We start from the raw sequence: 11,399 nt of genomic DNA, 5'->3' as shown, positions 1-11,399 counted from the left end.
GAGTTTGATCACTTTTTTGAATTAAGGATATGCTTAGCAGGAATGCCGATCATTTTCAGATTTGAAATATTGGACTATCTTACAATCGACACTCTATTTTTACTTTAAATATTGTAGTTTTTATTGTACTATTCGTTCTCAACAAATAACTAGTTTTCTTTTAATTCCTATTCTTTTCCATATTTTCTTTTCCTTTTCATTCACACACACATTTTCCATCGAAGTTAAGTAATCGCTCGAAGAATATTTTTTTGTAAGAAGAAATTTTATTGTCAAAACTGTACAATGTTTAGCTAAACCGACAGAGTGATGGGGAGAAGGCTAAGGCACGACTTAAGCAAGGATATTTGGGGATTAGGATTTTTATACTATTTTGAAAAATACTGATTATGATTACAGACGAGCGTCTGGACCCGCTAAACTTTGCTGACGTATCGGTCTGAGGGGCAATTGGTTAATCCATCGCTCTTTCAAATCGTTCGTACGAAGAGGTAACATTTCCTGGCCGGACTCTCCCTCTTGATAAACAGTCCGTAAACGCGTAAAATCTCTGAAAACGTTTTCGGATACACGCGCTCAAGAGAATTTGGCAATTTGTCAAGGAGCCGTTATGTATAAAAGGCCTGCCTGGAAAAGTGATGAAGCCGAAGGTACAAAGAGAAAGCCGGCTGATTGGACGGCCCGGGCTGGATATGGCCGAGTCAGCTTGGCCCCTTCTGTTTACAAGTAGCCTCTTTTTGTATTAAAAACGTGATTGCCAAGTGGACATCCCTTGGCTTTACAGGACAGTAGATTTTTTCCTTTTACTATCAACGAATCGACGAGCTTACCTCCCATATACTTTCTTTCTTGTTAAAAAAAAAATTGCATGTGTTTTCTTGATTGTTTTTCTCAATTTGACTTAAAAGCCTCAAAAATTGAATGTGATTGGGAACTTTGAAACAATCCGCGTATAAAATTTTAGCGTAGGGTACAAATTAATTTTCTCGCGACTACTGGGAAACGGGTGAAAAAAGGAAGAGGCGACAAAATGAGGAAAGCCGATTAAAAATCCAATGCCATAGCCGTTAGAATTAGCAACTTAATATAAAACCCCTAACTCGGTCTTATGGTTCACTTTAGAAAATGAAGTTGTCTTCACTTGACTTTCTTTAGGGCTTGGATTGTTTCCAGCTGAGGGGTGTAACTGAGACATTTAAATGGTTTCTTTGTGTTTCCAACCTGCCTACTCCCGCTGGGAGAAAATTTATCCAAGGAAATTTTTTTTTACATTCCGGGCTTTCTTGTAAAGCAGGCCGCTGGGATTCCGCTGGGAGTAATTGTTGATCAAAGGAAAACGTTCTCTGTTAATGTTAAAGAATTTTTAGCCTCGGATCACTAAAACGAAAAAGATAAATTATAGAGAATAAAAGGATACATATTAAACTACAATGCTTGTTATTTAGCAAAATACCGATTTAAAAAAATAAATTATTTGCTCTGTTACAGCACGCTTTAGACGTTTACTACTTGCACTCGTTTTACAAACTACTACAATAGCTTCTATATTGTAAGTAGTTCCCAACCAATTAAAAAACGTTATTATTTATGTTATTTTTACCTAAGGAAAAACAATTTATAACCAAAAGTAACCTCTTTTTTATAACTTAAGCTGAGGGCTATGCAACACTGTGCACAAGAAATACTTACAAAAGGATAAAAAGGTGCAATGATACAAAACTCAGATAACAAGTAGCTTTGAAGGCTTTAGACTCCATCCACCCTCAACTCAATCTAGTCTGAGCATGTCGAACAAATCTAACTCCTGAGAAAACGAAACAGATAAATCTGCTACTGAGGGCGTTGAAAGCAAGAACAGGTTGATAAACTGGCAAAAAAGACCATCAAAAAGCATGCTAAAAGCGGAACTAAACAAGAGGATGGAGGAATAAATGACGACTCACTGGATGAATTCACTAGGTGCAAAACAAGCAAATCAGTTTCGTATACTGCCGTTTCCTCATTTAATAATCAGAAATTGAGAAAAACGAAAACAGAAACATGTCTATTTTGCCATGAAACAGCAACATCGGAACAATCGGACTGAAAAGTATCACCCGGAAAAGGTACAACAACTTTTCTATTATTATTGCTTACATTTTTAATGGTTTGTTTATTATTTTACGTTATTAACTTATTTAACTTTTAAGCATTCAAAGCATACAGAACACGATCATTTATTCACTTTTTCCTTAAAACAAATAGCAGTTTGTTTGTAAAAGTCTTAGATATCGTCTGAAGTCCTAATAAATCAAGAAAAAGAGTAACAAAGGAAACCAAAAGGTCGACTCGGCCGATGACTCGGCTAGGGATCTTATTTAATACCGAGACCCTTTATAGTGTTCCGGCGAAAAGTAAGACGTGTACACGTGTAATATATTGAAGTCTGTAGATCTGGGAGGCAATAAAGGGTCCGGGCCAATAACTTAGGGAAACATTTCACCTCTCTCGATATTGCCATTATGTAAAAGGGGACAAAGTCGGCTTGTCAGAAACAAAGCTGATGACTTTTGATTAAAAATTTAGTTCTTTCTCTTTCCCCAACTGAAGAATCAAGACGAATTTGATCAAAGTAGGCGTTCCATTGCAATTTTCCAAATGGAATATTTTCATTTTTGGTAAATTAGTTAGTATGTGTGAATAACAAACAAAAAACACAATCCTAACAACGTTCTATAACTAAGAACAAAGGCATAAATATTAAGATTTTTCCTCTCAAATAGATTTTAAAAAAGTTACAAAACAAAACAATTTCTACATATGAAAACATTTTCCTTTGTTTTATTTATATACTAATTTACACACCAATAAAAAAATATTGACATAGGTTACAACATGCAGTAATAGAATTTTTCTGATCGAACCCTCTTTTGTTTTCATTATTTTTCTTGACATTGCGGAATACATCTCGCGTGGCGCGACTGGATTTCCATTAGATAATATTAAAGACTTGATTATCTCGTTATATACAGACGATATGGTTCTACTCTCGTCATCAGAACAGGAAGCCCAAAAAACTTGGATAGACTAAAAGAATACTGTGATGCTAATGACCACAAACTCAATGTTGATAAAAGTTTGCTATGGTGTTTTCTAAGGGTGGTAAGTCTGATAAGTTTAGATCTCAGCTATATGGTTCACAGTACATACAGTTCTGGAATAGTTTCACGTATGTGGTGGTTCCTTTTAGCTCCACGGATAATTTTGTTAATAGTGGCAAGTATTTTTAAGCATAAAATGCTTCAGACATTTCGGTTGTCTGGGCAACTCTGAAAAATTGTAAAAGTGACGATCATAAACACCAAAAATGTAACATACGAAGCCCTTTCCGAAAGTGTAGTGTTACAATCAGCAGAAATATGGTGGCCAAGAACTCCACCCATTTCTCTCTCTTTCTATCTATCTATGTATCTATTGGTTTACATTGAATCTACCTTATTGGTATACATTGTGCCAAGATTTCTATCTTTTTTTTACTTTTAACTTCATAGAAGGAACTTCCTTTATTTATTTCATGTAAATTATTCTTAGGGGACACCAGTCCCAGAATAAAGTTATTTTTCTTCTTCTTCTTCTTCTATCTATCAAGTACTCAGTATAAAACATAGGATTATTCAAAAATTAAAGCAAATTATAACAATTATCTAGAGTTGTATAAAAACAATTTATTATACAAAGATATTGAATTTGCCACTGCTATTAAATAGCTTCAATTTCATTTAATGAAAAATTAGAAGTCTAACATGGAATTAACCTTATATAAATGGTCATGTTCATATCAATAAATTGCAAATATTTATTCAATTGAGACTTGCAAAGACATGACATGGGGTGAATATTTAAACAGGGGATTACACTTATTTAATTCTGAACAACTTTGTGAATTCTACCCCTTAAAAGACACTGATGACTTAGCACGTCTATTGTTGACCTGTCCAGTTTTGTTTCTCTCAGAAAATATATTAAAAATAAAAATCTCCTAACTAATTGTAACAATGAGAATAAATTTGTAAACTTACTAGATCTCTCGTACAAGTGATTAAACAAACTAAGTGATAATTTTTTATTTAAAATGTGCGGTGATTAGTGACCGTTAGTCGATGATTATTCAGGAATTGTGAGATGCGGTCTGGTGTGATGTAGGTGAGTGGCACTCTCAACACGACACTCAAAAATGGCACATTTACGCAGAAAACAAACACTTTGAGCCCTGAAGATGATCTCAATAAAGATCGAAACGTTTTTCGAAAGAAAATGTTTTTCAGAAACCTACATCACACCAGACCGCATCTCAGGATTTCTGAATAATCATTTGTTTAAAATGTCCTAAAATATAGGAACAATTTTCATTAACAAGGATTAAATTGTTTTATTCTTTTTCAACATATGTATAAATGTTTATTATTATTACTATTAATTAAGGTTTTTAGTTGAGATAAAAAAGTCAATGGCACGAGCGGGATTCGAACCCACGATCTTCGACTTGATACGCCGCTGCTCTACCACTTGAGCTATCGTGACCTCGATCCACTCGGACACCAAAAAGCTCTCCGTGGCCATTTCATTTGAAGTCGATCATCCAATCCGATTACACGACGTTTGAAAAATGGTAAAAAGGAGGAAAAATTCAAAAGTTGCGGTTGAGATGGGAAGATCGCTGCCACTGACTTTTTTATCTCAACTAAATACCTTAATTAATTGTAATATATTACTTGTCCAAGCGGACCACGAAATTAGTGAATTTAATTATTATTACTATTGTACTGTATTGTATGTGATGACATGTTAAGTATGTTTTATTTTCTTTATAATATCTATAAATGTACGTTATTATTATTACTGGTTTGTTATATTGTATGTAATTCCAAAATAAATTTGTTTTGTTTTCTTTACAAAAATTATAATTGTTTATTAGTATTAATTTTACTATTAATTTTCAATTTTATTGAATGCAAAGACAGATAAATTGGTTTTATTTTCTGTATTATTATTATTATTCGTAATAGTAGTAGTATTTTTTGATTTGTTGAAGTCGTGAGGAGTGGTCAAGAATGAGGTAGTGTGTGCGTGTTACACAATTTAACATAAAACCAATAAGACACCATAAGAATAGCACTAGACTTTATGCTCTGAAAATGACCCGAATAAAGGTCGAAACGTCAGCAAAAAAATGAAAAAGTGTTTTTCTAAATTAGTATTCATACTTGACCGCTCTTAACAACTTCAACAAATTATGAAACAACAGGTCACTAAGAAACACGTATTATTACTATTGTTTATATAATGAAATCTGTACGCCTTTGACTGTAACAAATTTTTTGAATAATTGATTAGTCCAGATGAATAGAATGATTGATTCGTTCACACACTGATAAAAGATATATAGCGGATTGAATTTCTTTTTGATATCATTTATAAATACGAATCAAACGACCCTTTCAATAGGAAAAGACAAACTATTGATTATTCATTTGTACTGTATAGAAAATTCTGAATGGTTGAAGGTGGAAAAAACAGAGATAGGTGTTGAGATTGCACATGGAATTCCAACTAATTGCTATATTAGAGTGCACGAAACGTTTCAGCACGCTTTTTTTAATTGAAGTTTTAATTTGATTAAAACAATCGCTCATTGTAGGAAGTATCTGTTAAAAAAAGCCTCACCCCATAATTAATAATTTGAAAAATACGTTTCACCTAATTATTGCCCAAGCCCTTAGTCGTTAAGTTGTGCCTTTTGCTGAAGCAAAATACAATATTACTCTTAAAAAAAAACACTTTGTGCTCCTTTAACATGGAAATCATCGGGAACCAATAATGAGAGGAAGATGAGTTAAGCAAAGACTCACAAAAGGGGGTTAATGATCCTTTCCTCTCGCGGCTTCGATTTTTTAAAAGTATTGTCTAGAGACAAATAAGGGGAAAAATCTGGCAGAGAAATGGACTCGCTTTAATGAATTCGCGGCTTCAACATCACTCTAAAATAAATTGTCGGAAACACATTGTCTGGTCTACACTAAAATACATGCTTAAAAATCAACTTTCACCGTTTAAGATGCAGTCAGGTTTATTATATACTTGTCCTACTATAATAATTAATTAATCTTTATGTTAGATATTGGTTGAATTGAAACAGAGCTCTAACCTCTCTACTCTAACGTTGAGGTGGGGAGTTGGTGTCAGAGTGGATTGAAGTCTCGATAGCTCAAATGGTTAGAGCAGCGGCGTATTGAGCGGAAGGTCGTGGGTTCGAATCCCACTCGCGATACTAACTTTTTCATTTCGACCAATACATAAAGATATTTACCTAAATATTTACCTTACATAAAGATTAGTTAATTGAAAGAAGTTATTTTGTCAATCGGACCACGAAATATAATGGATATAATAATTAACGCTTTCTCTGTCAGTGTTGTCCAATTCAACAAGCCGCAATGTGGTTCAACAATATAAAAAGTCACATAGTGCTTAAAATATTTTATTTTTGAAATATATATGTACAAAAAATATTTATTTATCGAGTGTCTTATGTATATATGTACATATATTATATATATATATATNCTCCCCCAGAATAATAAATATATATATTTTCGATTAAAAAATTTAGCCTTACAACCACTGAAATAAACAAACTGAAAACTTCTTACATTGGCGTTTGAATTTACTATAGATTATATTTAAAAAATATTTCATCAGACGAAATAACAATACAGAGCGCAGACTGGGGGACGCTTAATTCTTACTCAGCCGAAAAACTTTCTCATTACTGTCTGAAAAGCCTGCCTAAGCTTACTAGACTACTTAACAACAGACTTCTCGGCCAAAACTCACCTGAGCCTGGACTTAAAACTTTTGGCATATCCTTAGTGGCAGTTTGATCATTAATCTATATGTTTGCAAGCTAAGTACCCTTTTGGTCATTCGTGTTTAGGAAATGGGCGAGGTTGTTATTGATGGAGCAAACGAAGGGTTCCGAGGCCGATATTATTCCTGAACTGTGTTAATCGAGCATGTGGTCCAATGCTGTTTGCAACGAGTATTTGGTCAAAATAAATATCACTAATTCAAATAATTGTGTCTACTGCTCAGATATAGATTAACGCAAACACCTCATTACGCTATGCCCCAAATATATCAATGAAAGGGTAAGATTCAATTCCACACTTCAACATCTGGCTCTACCACTCAAATAAGAAACCGGAGTTAAATAATTTGCAAGTCTACCGATCAATTGTAAAATTTTTGAGAGATATTGAACGACAAGTATAGCAACATGGCTCTGGCTATTTAGACTAGTGCCAAGGGGAAAAAAATCTATGCCAAGTTTTCGGTGTTTTGTTTCATATTCCTCAGGGCTCCACAACCGATTTGTTTAAAATTTATTTGTTACCTACACATGATGGTATACTATACAACTAAGTACATATGATTAATGTAAAGCACAACCCTAGTACTAATGCCAACACTGCACCGGTAGAACACATGCTTTGAGAAGCCAGCGATTCGTAGCACTCAGTGTGTACGATTAGGGGTCAAGGAGGTCCCGAGGCCACCGTCGGTTGAGGCGACGTGGTGGTCTGTCAGGATGGGAATGAATGGAGAGGGCTCGAGCAGTACGGTTAGGATAGTTCGAAAGGTTGGTGTGGAATGTTTGGAATCTGGACCGGATTAGTTCGTTGGAATGTTGAAGTCTTTGTGGATAGTGACACTTTATGCTTTGATAATTTGTCTAAGGACTTTCGATTGGAATGACCGAGTGCGCTGGATATTGGAAGGTCGGCAGTACCCCACAGTTCCACTCCGTGTGTCCATATTGGTATTAGTAAAGTCTTGTACAGCTTTGTCTTAATTGCCTAAGTCTATTTCGGTCTTAGAAGCCCGTAGTAGTCCAAGTCTTGTATTAAGTTGTTGCTTTTTAAGTCTTGTGTCGGGATTCGACATCAGTCTGCTGTCGAAATATAGTCCCTGGTATTGACTTCAGTGAAAACTGGTGTCTTTTTGTTGGTGATGTACAATGGAGGGCAAGAATGCTTTTTCAACGTAAAAGTAAACGGAGTGAATTTTTCTTCGTTCAGTCTTATCCTCCATTTTTACACCAGTCTTCGATAAGTTCTAGATGATCCTGGATGTTGGAGGTAGCATGGAAAGATTGATTCGCGTTAGAGGATAGGATTGCGGTGTGGCCGCATAGGTGGTGATAATATTGTCAGGATGTATAGGTTGGTCAGCAGTATAAATTATATATAGGATAGGACCAAGGATACTACCTTGCGGTTACACCGGCCTGTATCTCAATCGATATAAAAATATATAAGTTTTGGTTATTCAGTGATGTAAGTGAAAATTAAAAATTAACCTCTTTTTATAACTTAGAGATTCCTAGTCATTATTTAAACATTATTTCCTTTTTTTCAACATCTATAAAACTGTTTGTCTCTGTTTACCATTTATTCTTTTTAAATCTAAATGTAATGACTTGATTTCCACACCATCCTTGAGATACTCTAATTGTTAGCTTAAAATGAATTTTTTTAACTTTATCTACATTTTTATAAGTATTATATACAGATTGGATTTCAATTTATGTTTGTGGCATTACGGGCGGTATAGAGAAAGCTACACATTGGCAGCAATACTGGATTAATAAAATGACATTAATAAGAGGTTTCTTATCAGTATACTTTTTAGACGTTTAGGTGGTGATTTTGTAATTTACTATGAAAACGTCTGTAATACGTTTTGATGGATGAAAAAAACTGATGGCAACTGAAGATCTTTTTGAATTGTGTTTACGTAAAAAGAGGCAGAAATAAATCTTAAAACTTTTGAATGAAAACTTTGTAATCTTTGTATAGTGGAATATTTGGCCGATCCATATGGTTGGCAGCCGTACATCCAAATAGTCTTGAGTAGGTATGTGTATGCCGAAAGGTTTGATTTTAATGGTAATTTTGATTGTAGGTTGACTAGGTAATAAAGCAATTAAAATCGTTTTTTGAGTGCATGGTTTTTAATCATGTATGTGGATTACAAGTCAGTCTTCTATCAAATGTAAGTCCTAAATAGTTAACTTTGTCGGATTAAGGAACAGGTTCATTGTGTATGTCCTAGGACAAGTCTCATGACGGAGTGTAAAGGTGGTATCTTGTGACTTTGGGTGCAAAAATTTATTTTACAAAGATTGTTCCATTTTTCTATTGTTGATCTTGTTTTGTAACATAAGTGAAGCTTGTGAATAAGGATGACTTGTTAATATGGAGGTGTCATCTGCGTATGTGGCGGTAAGTGCATTCTCATTTGTGAGCATGTCAGAAGTAAAAATTGTGTACAACAGCGGAGCGAGTATTGACCCTTATGGCACCTCTGCAAACACTTCTTATATCTCAGTAGTCTCCGTAACCTGTTTTACTGCAAAAAATCTCTCCTTAAGGTATGATCGTATAATCAGATAATAGACCGGGGGTAAAAATAATTTTAATTTGTATAATAGTCCCTTATGCCATACTTTGTCGAAGAGCTAAGATACATCTAGAATCATTCCAGTCGCGTACAGTTTCTGCTCGAGACTTGAAGTAATGAAATCTTTAACTCTGTGAAGTTGATGAGTGGTGGAATGGGTAGTTCGAAAGCCAAATTGATGGCCTGGTAAGATGTTGTTTGAAGTGGATATTTTAAATACAAAAATACAGTATATGAATAGATACAGGGTGTAAGTATATGTGGTCCAATTTCTCTCATCTTCCCATGAATTTATTAATTGGGTAAAACTAATTACAAAACTTTAACAATAAAATTGATTATAAAATATGTAAGTGACCTGTTTTTGACAGTACAAAAGTAAGACCTCAATAATATAGTCAATGCATTCAATTCCTCTAATCATTGAAATTTACATTTGAAACTGAAGTAAATGGAGCCTTTTTTAGATTTATTGATCACTAGAGAGCACACTCAACTTGTTAGGAATTTGTATCAGAAACCTACGTATACAGAGAGAGTATTTACTTCATTTCTCATCAGAACATACTTTCCAAAAAGAGACAATCATAGTGTATAATCTGATTGATAGAGAAATCAAACTACGTGACAATAATTATAAGTTGGATAACGAAAACAAAACAAAAATAAAGAATCTACGGAAGTAAAATAGATATCCATTAACACTAATTTAAAAGTTGGTATACCAAAGAACCAAATTACTACCACCATTGATGTATCTAAAAATATTACGAGATTTTAAGACCGTTAACATATGTAAATCACACATTTAATCAACAAAATACGTCATTAGAAAAAATTGTGAAAACTTAAAAATAGTAAATATAGAAAAATTCTTCAGAAAGTTAAAATGTAAGTAACCTCTTTCAAATAGCTTCAGTGGTTATTATATAAAATGACATGAACTTGACAGAAAAGATATCATCATATCTTTATAATTATGATTATAAAGATAAAAATAGAGCAGGTGCTGGTCTGTCAAAACATTGGCATGAAAAAACCCGCAGGTTAAATTTGATGAGGTAAAAGTCATCACACAGATACCTCACCAAGGCCGTAGACTTACATAAATGATGTACATTTTTAATGATCACAACGCTTGCAACTTACAGTCAGACATTAATAGTTTACGCTAAATACTCAGTGGGATTCTAAATTAATGGGATCACAAATACAAATACACACATTCAACGCACCACTCAATTTATTTAATTTATAATTAAATCAATCATCTTTCAACATTAGTTAAGGTAATTGGGAGCTATCTTATTCAAAATAAACAGTAAGTAATGTTTTGGTAATTCGTTTTTTTTAACTTTTGCACTGATTAATCCCATTTGCACAAAAAGTAGCATTATACCCTTTCATTCTCCTACGCCTAAAAGTCGCTTTCAGTTAATCTTTTTCCTTCCTTGATTTCAGTTGATATTATTATTGTTAAATCTTTTTCCATGGCTCCAGTCAAGTATTTGAGTAAGTACGACAGTGTCAGGGTCATAAAATTATAAGAGGAAGAATACAGCCAGCGCGAAGTCGCCAGGAGGCTGTAGTGTGTATGAGTGTAAATCAATCTATAATGGGAAGGATTCTTTGGCGCTTCAGAGATAGAAGGCACACACTAGAAGACCAGGGCAGGGTCGACCTAAGTGTACAGACCAGAGAGACGATAGATTCATCCGTCACAGGTTCTACAAAACCGCATCATTACGAGGAAGGATATAAGGAATCTAATAAGAAAAGTCAAAAATGTTTCGATTTCCTCCAGGACTGTAAGAAGAAGGCTAATTGAAAATAACCTCAAGGCCCGGTGTTAGGCTTCTATTCTTACCTCTTCTTACCACAGCTCTGAAAAGATCATT

The sequence above is a fragment of the Cimex lectularius genome, unplaced genomic scaffold (genome assembly GCF_000648675.2).
Source record: "Cimex lectularius strain Harlan isolate CLEC.00 unplaced genomic scaffold, Clec_2.1 scaffold65, whole genome shotgun sequence".
Classification (NCBI taxonomy): Eukaryota; Metazoa; Arthropoda; class Insecta; order Hemiptera; family Cimicidae; genus Cimex; species Cimex lectularius.
This window is presented reverse-complemented; position numbering follows the sequence as displayed.